This window comes from Eptatretus burgeri, chromosome 15 (assembly GCF_056783735.1).
Source record: "Eptatretus burgeri isolate ZD-2024b chromosome 15, Ebu_testis_v1, whole genome shotgun sequence".
Classification (NCBI taxonomy): domain Eukaryota; kingdom Metazoa; phylum Chordata; class Myxini; order Myxiniformes; family Myxinidae; genus Eptatretus; species Eptatretus burgeri.
Window position 1 is genome coordinate 71,612,288 of NC_140975.1, and position 12,201 is coordinate 71,624,488.

At 42.9% G+C, this 12,201-nt stretch overlaps 1 protein-coding gene across 2 annotated transcripts in view; it reads left to right on the forward strand.

Annotated features, from left to right (window-relative positions):
* Nucleotides 1-12,201, forward strand: part of LOC147012513 (serum response factor-like) — a 160,974-nt gene that overhangs the window by 26,134 nt on the left and 122,639 nt on the right. The window lies entirely within an intron of this gene.

The following is a 12,201-nucleotide window of genomic DNA, read 5'->3' on the forward strand; positions in this document are numbered from 1 at the left end:
GAAGCTTTTCCCAATGTGAGTGAGTCACTTCCTGCTGTGATTGAATCGTTTCCCAATACAAGTGAGTCTTTTCTTGCTATGGTTGAAGCTTTTCCCAATGTGAGTAAGTCTTTTCCTGCTGTGAGTGAAGCTTTTCCCAATGTTAGTGAGCCTTTTCCTGCTGTGAGTGAAGCTTTTCCCAATGTGAGTGAGTCTTTTCCTGCTGTTGAGTCTTTTCTCAATGTGAGTGAGTCTTTTCCTCCTTTGGTTGAAGCTTTTCCCAATGTGAGTGTCTTTTCCTGCTGTGGTTGAGTCTTTTCACAATGTGAGTGAAGGTTTTCCCAATATGAGTGAAGGTTTTCCCAATGTGTCTTTTTTCTGCTGTGGTTGAATCTTTTCCCAATGTGAGTGAAGTTTTTCCCAATGTGAGTGAGCCTTTTCCCACTGCAAGTGCAGCTTTTCCCAATGTTTGTTAGCCTTTTCCTGCTGCAAGTGAAGATTTTCCCAATGTTTGTGAACCTTTTCCTGCTGCAAGTGAAGCTTTTCCCAGTGTGAATGAGTCTTTTCCCAATTGGAGTGAGTGTTTTTTCCTGCTGCGAGTGAAGCTTTTCCCAATGCGTGAAACTTTTCCTGCTGCGGTTGAAGCTTTTCCCAATGTGAGTGAGTCTTTTCCTGCTGCGAGTGAAGCTTATCCCAATGTGAGTGAGCCTTTTCCTGCTGCGATTGAAGCTTTTCCCAATGTGTGAAACATTTCCTGCTGCGATTGAAGCTTTTCCCAATATGAGTGAGTCACTTCCTGCTGTAATTGAATCGTTTCCCAATGTAAGTGAGTCTTTTCCTGCTATGGTTGAAGCTTTTCCCAATGTGAGTGAAGGTTTTCCCAATGTGAGTGAGTCTTTTCCTGCTGCGAGTGAAGCTTTTTCCCAATGTTAGTGAGCCTTTTCCTGCTGTGTGAGCTTTTCCCAATGTGAGTGAGTCCTTTCCCACTGCAAGTGAAGCTTTTCCGAGTGTGAGTGTCTTTTCCCAATATGAGTGAGTTTTTCCTGCTGCAAGTGAAGCTTTTCCCAATGTTAGTTAGCCTTTTCCTGCTGCAAGTGAAGCTTTTCCCAATGTTAGTGAGCCTTTTCCTGCTGCAAGTGAAGCTTTTCCCAGTGTGAATGAGTCTTTCCCCAATTGGAGTGAGTTTTTTCCTGCTGCAAGTGAAGCTTTTCCCAATGTTAGTGAGCCTTTTCCTGCTGCAAGTGAAGCTTTTCCCAATGTGAGTGAGCCTTTTCCTGCTGCAAGTGAAGCTTTTCCCAGTGTGAATGAGTCTTTCCCCAATTGGAGTGAGTTTTTTCCTGCTGCGAGTGAAGCTTTTCCCAATGTGAGTGAGCCTTTTCCTGCTGCAAGTGAAGCTTTTCCCAATGTGAGTGAGCCTTTTCCTGCTGCAAGTGAAGCTTTTGTCAATGTTAGTGAGCCTTTTCATGCTGCGATTGAAGCTTTTCCCAATGTCAGTAAGCCTTTTCCTGCTGCGATTGAAGCTTTTCCCAATGTGAGTGAAGCTTTTCCAATGTGAGTGAATCTTTTCCTGCTGCGAGTGAAGCTTTTGCCAATGGTAATGAGCCTTTTCCTGCTGCAATTGAAGCTTTTCCCAATGTGAGTGAGTCTTTTCCTGTTGTGTTTAAAGCTTTTCCCAATGTAAGTGAGTTTCTTCTTCCTGTGGTTGAATCTTTTCCTGCTGTGGTTGAGTCTTTTCCCAAATGTGAGTAAAGGTTTTCCCACTATGAACGAAGTTTTTCCCAATGTGAGTGAAGGTTTTCTCAATTTGAGTGAGTTTTTTCCTGCTGTGGTTGTCTTTTCTTGCTATAAGTGAAGCTTTTCCCACTGTGAGTGAGCTTTTTCCCACTGCAAGTGCAGCTTTCCTCAATGTTAGTGAGCTTTTTCCTGTTGCGATTGAAGCTTTTCCCAATGTGAGTGAGTCTTTTCCCAATATGAGTGTTTTTTCCCAATGTGAGTGAGCCTTTTCCTGCTACGAGTGAAGCTTTCCCAATGTGAGTGAGCCTTTTCCTCATGCGATTGAAGCTTTTCCCCATGTGTGAAACTTTTCCTGCTGCGATTTAAGCTTTTCCCACTGTGAGTGAAGGTTTTCCCAATGTGAGTGAGTCTTTTCCTTCTGTGAGTGAAGCTTATCCCAATGTTAGTGAGCCTTTTCTTTCTGCGATTGAAGCTTTTCCCAATGTGAGTGAGCTTTTTCCTGTTGCGATTGAAGCTTTTCCCAACGTGAGTGAGTCTTTTCCCAATATGAGTGTTTTTTTCCCAATGTGAGTGAGCCTTTTCCTGCTACGAGTGAAGGTTTTCCCAATGTGAGTGAGCTTTTTCCTGCTGTGATTGAAGCTTTTCCCAATGTGAGTGAGTCACTTCCTGCTGTGATTGAATCGTTTCCCAATACAAGTGAGTCTTTTCTTGCTATGGTTGAAGCTTTTCCCAATGTGAGTAAGTCTTTTCCTGCTGTGAGTGAAGCTTTTCCCAATGTTAGTGAGCCTTTTCCTGCTGTGAGTGAAGCTTTTCCCAATGTGAGTGAGTCTTTTCCTGCTGTTGAGTCTTTTCTCAATGTGAGTGAGTCTTTTCCTCCTTTGGTTGAAGCTTTTCCCAATGTGAGTGTCTTTTCCTGCTGTGGTTGAGTCTTTTCACAATGTGAGTGAAGGTTTTCCCAATATGAGTGAAGGTTTTCCCAATATGAGTGAAGGTTTTCCCAATGTGTCTTTTTTTCTGCTGTGGTTGAATCTTTTCCCAATGTGAGTGAAGCTTTTCCCAATGTTTGTTAGCCTTTTCCTGCTGCAATTGAAGCTTTTCTCAATGTGAGTGAGCTGTTTCCTGCTGCAAGTGAGCCTTTCCCAATGTGAGTTTTTCTACTCATTGATGCTTTTCCCAATGTGAGTGAAGGTTTTCACAATGTGAGTGATTCTTTTTCTGCTGTCATTGAGTCTTTTCCTGCTGCGAGTGAAGCTTTTCCCAATGTTAGTGAGCCTTTTCCTGCTGTGAGTGAAGCTTTTCCCAATGTGAGTGAGTCTTTTCCTGCTGTTGAGTTTTTTCTCAATGTGAGTGAGTCTTTTCCTCCTTTGGTTGAAGCTTTTCCCAATGTGAGTGAGTCTTTTCCTGCTGTGGTTGAGTCTTTTCACAATGTGAGTGAAGGTTTTCCCAATATGAGTGAAGGTTTTCCCAATGTGTCTTTTTTCTGCTGTGGTTGAATCTTTTCCCAATGTGAGTGAAGTTTTTCCCAATGTGAGTGAGCCTTTTCCCACTGCAAGTGCAGCTTTTCCCAATGTTTGTTAGCCTTTTCCTGCTGCAAGTGAAGATTTTCCCAATGTTTGTGAACCTTTTCCTGCTGCAAGTGAAGCTTTTCCCAGTGTGAATGAGTCTTTTCCCAATTGGAGTGAGTGTTTTTTCCTGCTGCGAGTGAAGCTTTTCCCAATGCGTGAAACTTTTCCTGCTGCGGTTGAAGCTTTTCCCAATGTGAGTGAGTCTTTTCCTGCTGCGAGTGAAGCTTATCCAAATGTGAGTGAGCCTTTTCCTGCTGCGATTGAAGCTTTTCCCAATGTGTGAAACATTTCCTGCTGCGATTGAAGCTTTTCCCAATATGAGTGAGTCACTTCCTGCTGTAATTGAATCGTTTCCCAATGTAAGTGAGTCTTTTCCTGCTATGGTTGAAGCTTTTCCCAATGTGAGTGAAGGTTTTCCCAATGTGAGTGAGTCTTTTCCTGCTGCGAGTGAAGCTTTTTCCCAATGTTAGTGAGCCTTTTCCTGCTGTGTGAGCTTTTCCCAATGTGAGTGAGTCCTTTCCCACTGCAAGTGAAGCTTTTCCGAGTGTGAGTGTCTTTTCCCAATATGAGTGAGTTTTTCCTGCTGCAAGTGAAGCTTTTCCCAATGTTAGTTAGCCTTTTCCTGCTGCAAGTGAAGCTTTTCCCAATGTTAGTGAGCCTTTTCCTGCTGCAAGTGAAGCTTTTCCCAGTGTGAATGAGTCTTTCCCCAATTGGAGTGAGTTTTTTCCTGCTGCGAGTGAAGCTTTTCCCAATGTGAGTGAGCCTTTTCCTGCTGCAAGTGAAGCTTTTCCCAATGTGAGTGAGCCTTTTCCTGCTGCAAGTGAAGCTTTTCCCAGTGTGAATGAGTCTTTCCCCAATTGGAGTGAGTTTTTTCCTGCTGCGAGTGAAGCTTTTCCCAATGTGAGTGAGCCTTTTCCTGCTGCAAGTGAAGCTTTTCCCAATGTGAGTGAGCCTTTTCCTGCTGCAAGTGAAGCTTTTGTCAATGTTAGTGAGCCTTTTCCTGCTGCGATTGAAGCTTTTCCCAATGTGAGTGAAGCTTTTCCAATGTGAGTGAATCTTTTCCTGCTGCGAGTGAAGCTTTTGCCAATGGTAATGAGCCTTTTCCTGCTGTGATTGAAGCTTTTTCCAATATGGGTGAGTCCTTTCCCGCTGCAAGTGAAGCTTTTCCCAATGTTAGTGAGCCTTTTCCTGCTGCAATTGAAGCTTTTCCCAATGTGAGTGAGTCTTTTCCTGTTGTGTTTAAAGCTTTTCCCAATGTAAGTGAGTTTTTTCTTCCTGTGGTTGAATCTTTTCCTGCTGTGGTTGAGTCTTTTCCCAATGTGAGTAAAGGTTTTCCCACTATGAACGAAGTTTTTCCCAATGTGAGTGAAGGTTTTCTCAATGTGAGTGAGTCTTTTCCTGCTGTGGTTGTCTTTTCTTGCTATAAGTGAAGCTTTTCCCACTGTGAGTGAGCCTTTTCCCACTGCAAGTGCAGCTTTCCTCAACCTTAGTGAGCTTTTTCCTGTTGCGATTGAAGCTTTTCCCAACGTGAGTGAGTCTTTTCCCAATATGAGTGTTTTTTCCCAATGTGAGTGAGCCTTTTCCTGCTATGAGTGAAGCTTTCCCAATGTGAGTGTGCCTTTTCCTCCTGCGATTGAAGCTTTCCCCATGTGTGAAACTTTTCCTGCTGCGATTTAAGCTTTTCCCAATGTGAGTGAAGGTTTTCCCAATGTGAGTGAGTCTTTTCCTTCTGTGAGTGAAGCTTATCCCAATGTTAGTGAGCCTTTTCCTTCTGCGATTGAAGCTTTTCCCAATGTGAGTGAGCTTTTTCCTGTTGTGATTGAAGCTTTTCCCAACGTGAGTGAGTCTTTTCCCAATATGAGTGTTTTTTCCCAATGTGAGTGAGCCTTTTCCTGCTATGAGTGAAGCTTTTCCCAATGTGAGTGAGCCTTTTCCTCCTGCGATTGAAGCTTTTCCCCATGTGTGAAACTTTTCCTGCTGCGATTTAAGCTTTTCCCAACATGAGTGAAGGTTTTCCCAATGTGAGTGAGCTTTTTCCTGCTGTGATTGAAGCTTTTCCCAATGTGAGTGAGTCACTTCCTGCTGTGATTGAATCGTTTCCCAATACAAGTGAGTCTTTTCTTGCTATGGTTGAAGCTTTTCCCAATGTGAGTAAGTCTTTTCCTGCTGCGAGTGAAGCTTTTCCCAATGTTAGTGAGCCTTTTCCTGCTGTGAGTGAAGCTTTTCCCAATGTGAGTGAGTCTTTTCCTGCTGTTGAGTTTTTTCTCAATGTGAGTGAGTCTTTTCCTCCTTTGGTTGAAGCTTTTCCCAATGTGAGTGAGTCTTTTCCTGCTGTGGTTGAGTCTTTTCACAATGTGAGTGAAGGTTTTCCCAATATGAGTGAAGGTTTTCCCAATGTGTCTTTTTTCTGCTGTGGTTGAATCTTTTCCCAATGTGAGTGAAGTTTTTCCCAATGTGAGTGAGCCTTTTCCCACTGCAAGTGCAGCTTTTCCCAATGTTTGTTAGCCTTTTCCTGCTGCAAGTGAAGCTTTTCCCAATGTTAGTTAGCCTTTTCCTTCTGTGAGTGAAGCTTATCCCAATGTTAGTGAGCCTTTTCCTTCTGCGATTGAAGCTTTTCCCAATGTGAGTGAGCTTTTTCCTGTTGTGATTGAAGCTTTTCCCAACGTGAGTGAGTCTTTTCCCAATATGAGTGTTTTTTCCCAATGTGAGTGAGCCTTTTCCTGCTATGAGTGAAGCTTTTCCCAATGTGAGTGAGCCTTTTCCTCCTGCGATTGAAGCTTTTCCCCATGTGTGAAACTTTTCCTGCTGCGATTTAAGCTTTTCCCAACATGAGTGAAGGTTTTCCCAATGTGAGTGAGCTTTTTCCTGCTGTGATTGAAGCTTTTCCCAATGTGAGTGAGTCACTTCCTGCTGTGATTGAATCGTTTCCCAATACAAGTGAGTCTTTTCTTGCTATGGTTGAAGCTTTTCCCAATGTGAGTAAGTCTTTTCCTGCTGCGAGTGAAGCTTTTCCCAATGTTAGTGAGCCTTTTCCTGCTGTGAGTGAAGCTTTTCCCAATGTGAGTGAGTCTTTTCCTGCTGTTGAGTTTTTTCTCAATGTGAGTGAGTCTTTTCCTCCTTTGGTTGAAGCTTTTCCCAATGTGAGTGAGTCTTTTCCTGCTGTGGTTGAGTCTTTTCACAATGTGAGTGAAGGTTTTCCCAATATGAGTGAAGGTTTTCCCAATGTGTCTTTTTTCTGCTGTGGTTGAATCTTTTCCCAATGTGAGTGAAGTTTTTCCCAATGTGAGTGAGCCTTTTCCCACTGCAAGTGCAGCTTTTCCCAATGTTTGTTAGCCTTTTCCTGCTGCAAGTGAAGATTTTCCCAATGTTTGTGAACCTTTTCCTGCTGCAAGTGAAGCTTTTCCCAGTGTGAATGAGTCTTTTCCCAATTGGAGTGAGTTTTTTTTCCTGCTGCGAGTGAAGCTTTTCCCAATGTGTGAAACTTTTCCTGCTGCGGTTGAAGCTTTTCCCAATGTGAGTGAGTCTTTTCCTGCTGCGAGTGAAGCTTATCCCAATGTGAGTGAGCCTTTTCCTGCTGCGATTGAAGCTTTTCCCAATGTGTGAAACATTTCCTGCTGCGATTGAAGCTTTTCCCAATATGAGTGAGTCACTTCCTGCTGTAATTGAATCGTTTCCTAATGTAAGTGAGTCTTTTCCTGCTATGGTTGAAGCTTTTCCCAACGTGAGTGAAGGTTTTCCCAATGTGAGTGAGTCTTTTCCTGCTGCGAGTGAAGCTTTTTCCCAATGTTAGTGAGCCTTTTCCTGCTGTGTGAGCTTTTCCCAATGTGAGTGAGTCCTTTCCCACTGCAAGTGAAGCTTTTCCGAGTGTGAGTGTCTTTTCCCAATATGAGTGAGTTTTTCCTGCTGCAAGTGAAGCTTTTCCCAATGTTAGTTAGCCTTTTCCTGCTGCAAGTGAAGCTTTTCCCAATGTTAGTGAGCCTTTTCCTGCTGCGAGTGAAGCTTTTGCCAATGGTAATGAGCCTTTTCCTGCTGCAATTGAAGCTTTTCCCAATGTGAGTGAGTCTTTTCCTGTTGTGTTTAAAGCTTTTCCCAATGTAAGTGAGTTTCTTCTTCCTGTGGTTGAATCTTTTCCTGCTGTGGTTGAGTCTTTTCCCAATGTGAGTAAAGGTTTTCCCACTATGAACGAAGTTTTTCCCAATGTGAGTGAAGGTTTTCTCAATGTGAGTGAGTTTTTTCCTGCTGTGGTTGTCTTTTCTTGCTATAAGTGAAGCTTTTCCCACTGTGAGTGAGCTTTTTCCCACTGCAAGTGCAGCTTTCCTCAATGTTAGTGAGCTTTTTCCTGTTGCGATTGAAGCTTTTCCCAATGTGAGTGAGTCTTTTCCCAATATGAGTGTTTTTTCCCAATGTGAGTGAGCCTTTTCCTGCTACGAGTGAAGCTTTCCCAATGTGAGTGAGCCTTTTCCTCCTGCGATTGAAGCTTTTCCCCATGTGTGAAACTTTTCCTGCTGCGATTTAAGCTTTTCCCAATGTGAGTGAAGGTTTTCCCAATGTGAGTGAGTCTTTTCCTTCTGTGAGTGAAGCTTATCCCAATGTTAGTGAGCCTTTTCCTTCTGCGATTGAAGCTTTTCCCAATGTGAGTGAGCTTTTTCCTTTTGCGATTGAAGCTTTTCCCAACGTGAGTGAGTCTTTTCCCAATATGAGTGTTTTTTCCCAATGTGAGTGAGCCTTTTCCTGCTACGAGTGAAGGTTTTCCCAATGTGAGTGAGCTTTTTCCTGCTGTGATTGAAGCTTTTCCCAATGTGAGTGAGTCACTTCCTGCTGTGATTGAATCGTTTCCCAATACAAGTGAGTCTTTTCTTGCTATGGTTGAAGCTTTTCCCAATGTGAGTAAGTCTTTTCCTGCTGTGAGTGAAGCTTTTCCCAATGTTAGTGAGCCTTTTCCTGCTGTGAGTGAAGCTTTTCCCAATGTGAGTGAGTCTTTTCCTGCTGTTGAGTCTTTTCTCAATGTGAGTGAGTCTTTTCCTCCTTTGGTTGAAGCTTTTCCCAATGTGAGTGTCTTTTCCTGCTGTGGTTGAGTCTTTTCACAATGTGAGTGAAGGATTTCCCAATATGAGTGAAGGTTTTCCCAATGTGTCTTTTTTTCTGCTGTGGTTGAATCTTTTCCCAATGTGAGTGAAGTTTTTCCCAATGTGAGTGAGCCTTTTCCCACTGCAAGTGCAGCTTTTCCCAATGTTTGTTAGCCTTTTCCTGCTGCAATTGAAGCTTTTCTCAATGTGAGTGAGTCTTTTCCTGCTGCGATTGAAGCTTTTCCCAATGTGAGTGAGCTGTTTCCTGCTGCAAGTGAGCCTTTCCCAATGTGAGTTTTTCTACTCATTGATGCTTTTACCAATGTGAGTGAAGGTTTTCACAATGTGAGTGATTCTTTTTCTGCTGTCATTGAGTCTTTTCATACTGTGAGCGAAGGTTTTCCCAATGTGAGTGATGGTTTTCTCAATGTGAGTGAGTCTTTTCCTGCTGTGGCTGAGTCTTTTCCAAATATGATTGAAGGTTTTCCCAATGTGAGTGAGCCTTTTCCTGCTGTGATTGAAGCTTTACCCAATGTGTGAAACTTTTCATGCTGCGATTGAAGCTTTTCCCAATCTGAGTGAGTCGTTTCCTGCTGCGATTTAAGCTTTTCCGAACGTGAGTGAGTTTTCTTGCTGCGAGTGCATCTTTTCCCAATACGAGTGAACCTTTTCCTGCTGCGATTTAAGCTTTTCCGAACGTGAGTGAACCTTTTCCTGCTGCGAGTGAGCTTTTCCCAATGTGAGTGAGTCTTTTCCTGCTGTTGTTGAGTCTTTTCCTGCTGTTGTTGAGTCTTTTCCCAATGTGAGTGAGTCTTTTTCTCCTGTGATTGAAGCTTTTGCCAATGTGAGTGAGTCTTTTCCTGCTGTGGTTGTCTTTTCCCAATACGACTGAAGGATTTCTCACTGTGAGCGAAGGTTTTCCCAATGTGAGTGAAGGTTTTCCGAATGTGAGTTAGTCTTTTTCTGCTGTCGCTGATTCTTTTCCCAATGTGAGTGAAGGTTTTCTCAATGCGAGTGAGTCTTTTCCAAATGTGAGGAAAGTTTTTCTCAATGTGAGTGAGTCTTTTCCTGCTGTGGTTAAGTCTATTCCCAATATGAGTGAAACTTTTCCCAATGTTCGTGAGCCTTTTCCTGCTGCGATTTAAGCTTTTACCAATGTGTGAAACGTTCCTGCTGCGATTGAAGCTTTTCCCAATGTCAATGAAGGTTTTCTCAATGTGAGTGAATCTTTTCCTGCTGTGGTTGAGTCTATTCCCAATGTGAGTGAAGGTTTTCCTGCTGTGATTGAAACGGTTCCCAATATAGGTGAGTCTTTTCCTGCTGCGAGTGAAGATTTTCCCGTGTCTTTTTCTGCTGCATTGATGCTTTTCCCAATGTGTGAGTCTTTTCCTGTTGTTGTTGAGTCTTTTCCTCCTGTGATTGAAGCTTTTCCCAATGTGAGTGAGTCTTTTCCTGCTGTGGTTGAGTCTTTTCCCAATGTGAGTGAAGGTTTTCCCAATGTGAGTGCAGGATTTCTCAATGTGAGTGAGTCTTTTCCTGCTGGGGTTGAGTCTTTTCCCAATGTGAGGAAAGCTTTTCCCAATGTGAGTGAGTCTTTTCCTGCTGTGGTTGAGTCTTTTCCCAATGTGAGTGAAGGTTTTCCCAATGTGAGTGAAGGATTTCTCAATGTGAGTGAGTCTTTTCCTGCTGGGGTTGAGTCTTTTCCCAATGTGAGGAAAGTTTTTCTCAATGTGAGTGAGTCTTTTCCTGCTGTGGTTGAGTCTATTTCCGAATATGAGTGAAGCTTTTCCCAACGTGAGTGAGTCTTTTTCTGCTGCAAGTGAAGCTTTTCCCAATGTTCGTGAGCCTTTTCCTGCTGCGATTTAAGCTTTTACCAATGTGTGAAACTTTCCTGCTGCGATTGAAGCTTTTCCCAATGTCAATGAAGGTTTTCCCAATGTGAGTGAGTCTTTTCCTGCTGTGGTTGAGTCTATTTCCGAATGTGAGTGAAGCTTTTCCTAATGTGAGTGAGTCTTTTTCCGCTGCAAGTGAAGCTTTTCCCAATGTTCGTGAGCCTTTTCCTGCTGCGATTTAAGCTTTTACCAATGTGTGAAACTTTCCTGCTGTGATTGAAGCTTTTCCCAATGTCAATGAAGGTTTTCCCAATGTGAGTGATTCTTTTCCTGCTGCCAGTGAAGTTTTTCTCAGTATGAGTGAATCTTTTCCTGCTGTGGTTGAGTCTATTCCCAATGTGAGTGAAGGTTTTCCTGCTGTGATTGAAACAGTTCCCAATGTAGGTGAGTCTTTTCCTGCTGCGAGTGAAGATTTTCCCAACGTGTCTTTTTCCGCTGTATTTATGCTTTTCCCAATGTGTGTCTTTTCCTGTTGTTGAGTCTTTTCCCAATGTGAGTGAGTGTTTTCCTGTTGTTGTTGGGTCTTTTCCCAATGTGAGTGAGTCTTTTCCTCCTGTGATTGAAGCTTTTCCCAATGTGAGTGAAGGTTTTCCCACTGTGAGCGAAGGTTTTCCCAATATTAGTGAGTCGTTTCCCAATGTGAGTGAATCTTTTCCTGCTGCGATTGAAACTTTTTCTGAATGTGAGTGAGTGTTTTCTCGCTGTGAGTGAAGCTTTTCCCAATATGAGTGAGCCTTTTCCTTATCCAAGTGAGCTTTTCCAAATGTGAGTCTTTTTCTGCTGCATTTATGCTTTTTCCAATGTGAGTGAGTCTTTTCCTCCTGTGGTTGTCTTTTCCCAATGTGAGTGAAGGTTTTCCCTCTATGATCGAAGATTTTCCCACTGTGGGCAAAGGTTTTCCCAATGTGAGTGTCTTTTTCTGCTGTTTGAGTCTTTTCCCAATACGAGTGAAGGTTTTTCCACTGTGAGCACAGGTTTTCCCACTGTGGGTGAAGTTTTTCCCAATGTGAGTGAGTCTTTTTCTGCTGTGGTTGAGTCTTTTCCCAATGTGATTGAAGGTTTTCCCAATGTGAGTGAAGCTTTTCCCAATGTGTGTGAGTTTTTCCTGTGTTAGTGAAGTTTTTTTCCCTCTACGAGCATAAAACACCAGAATGCAGTCCAAGTGTCCAAATGAAACATGCATGTTCGTTTCCACCTTGCCTTTGCCATGCCAGACATTCCTCTACACAAGGCGTGTGGCCTTGCAGGCGGTGTTCGTTCCACTCGGACTGAAACTGCCGAACACCTAAAGTACCATTCATGGGTCTTCGTGTAGCCCAGAAGCAGATCAACGTGTTCGTGTGGGTTCCAGAACACACGACGCCTAAATAAGGAAGTGTAATTGTTGCTGATGGGGAAAGATTGTTTGTTCATTGTTATCATTGTAACCATTTCTGAGATGGTGATATGAAGTTTGAACAGGATGTCACAGCCTGTGACTTCAGCTCAGAGAAGAGGAGATATATGTATCGGTGTGTATTCTGAGATAACTTATTAAGTACATGTCCTCCATGTATCTGTGTGTATTCTGGGATAACTTGGTAAGTACATGTCCTTCATGTATTGGTGTGTATTCTGGGATAACTTGGTAAGTACATGTCCTCCACGTATCGTTGTGTAATCTGAGATAACTTGGTAAGTCGACGTCCTCCTGGAAGTACTCATGTTTCATTGTCAGGTAAGTACAAGCAATCTATTATCTCCACTCTTCAGACCCAGTGTCAGACGTAGAATGAGTGTTTGTGTGTCATTTGGTCTATTCTCTTTTATTGCTTGGTATTTACTCTTCAATTCTTACAACTTCACAAAGGGACCAAATGTTAACAAACATTTGCTTCTGGTTCAGTTCCCCACAGCATTGTACAAGCACTCATTATTAGTGTTCGTTTCTTGATAAACTCAATTCTTCATCGATGTGAGCATGAG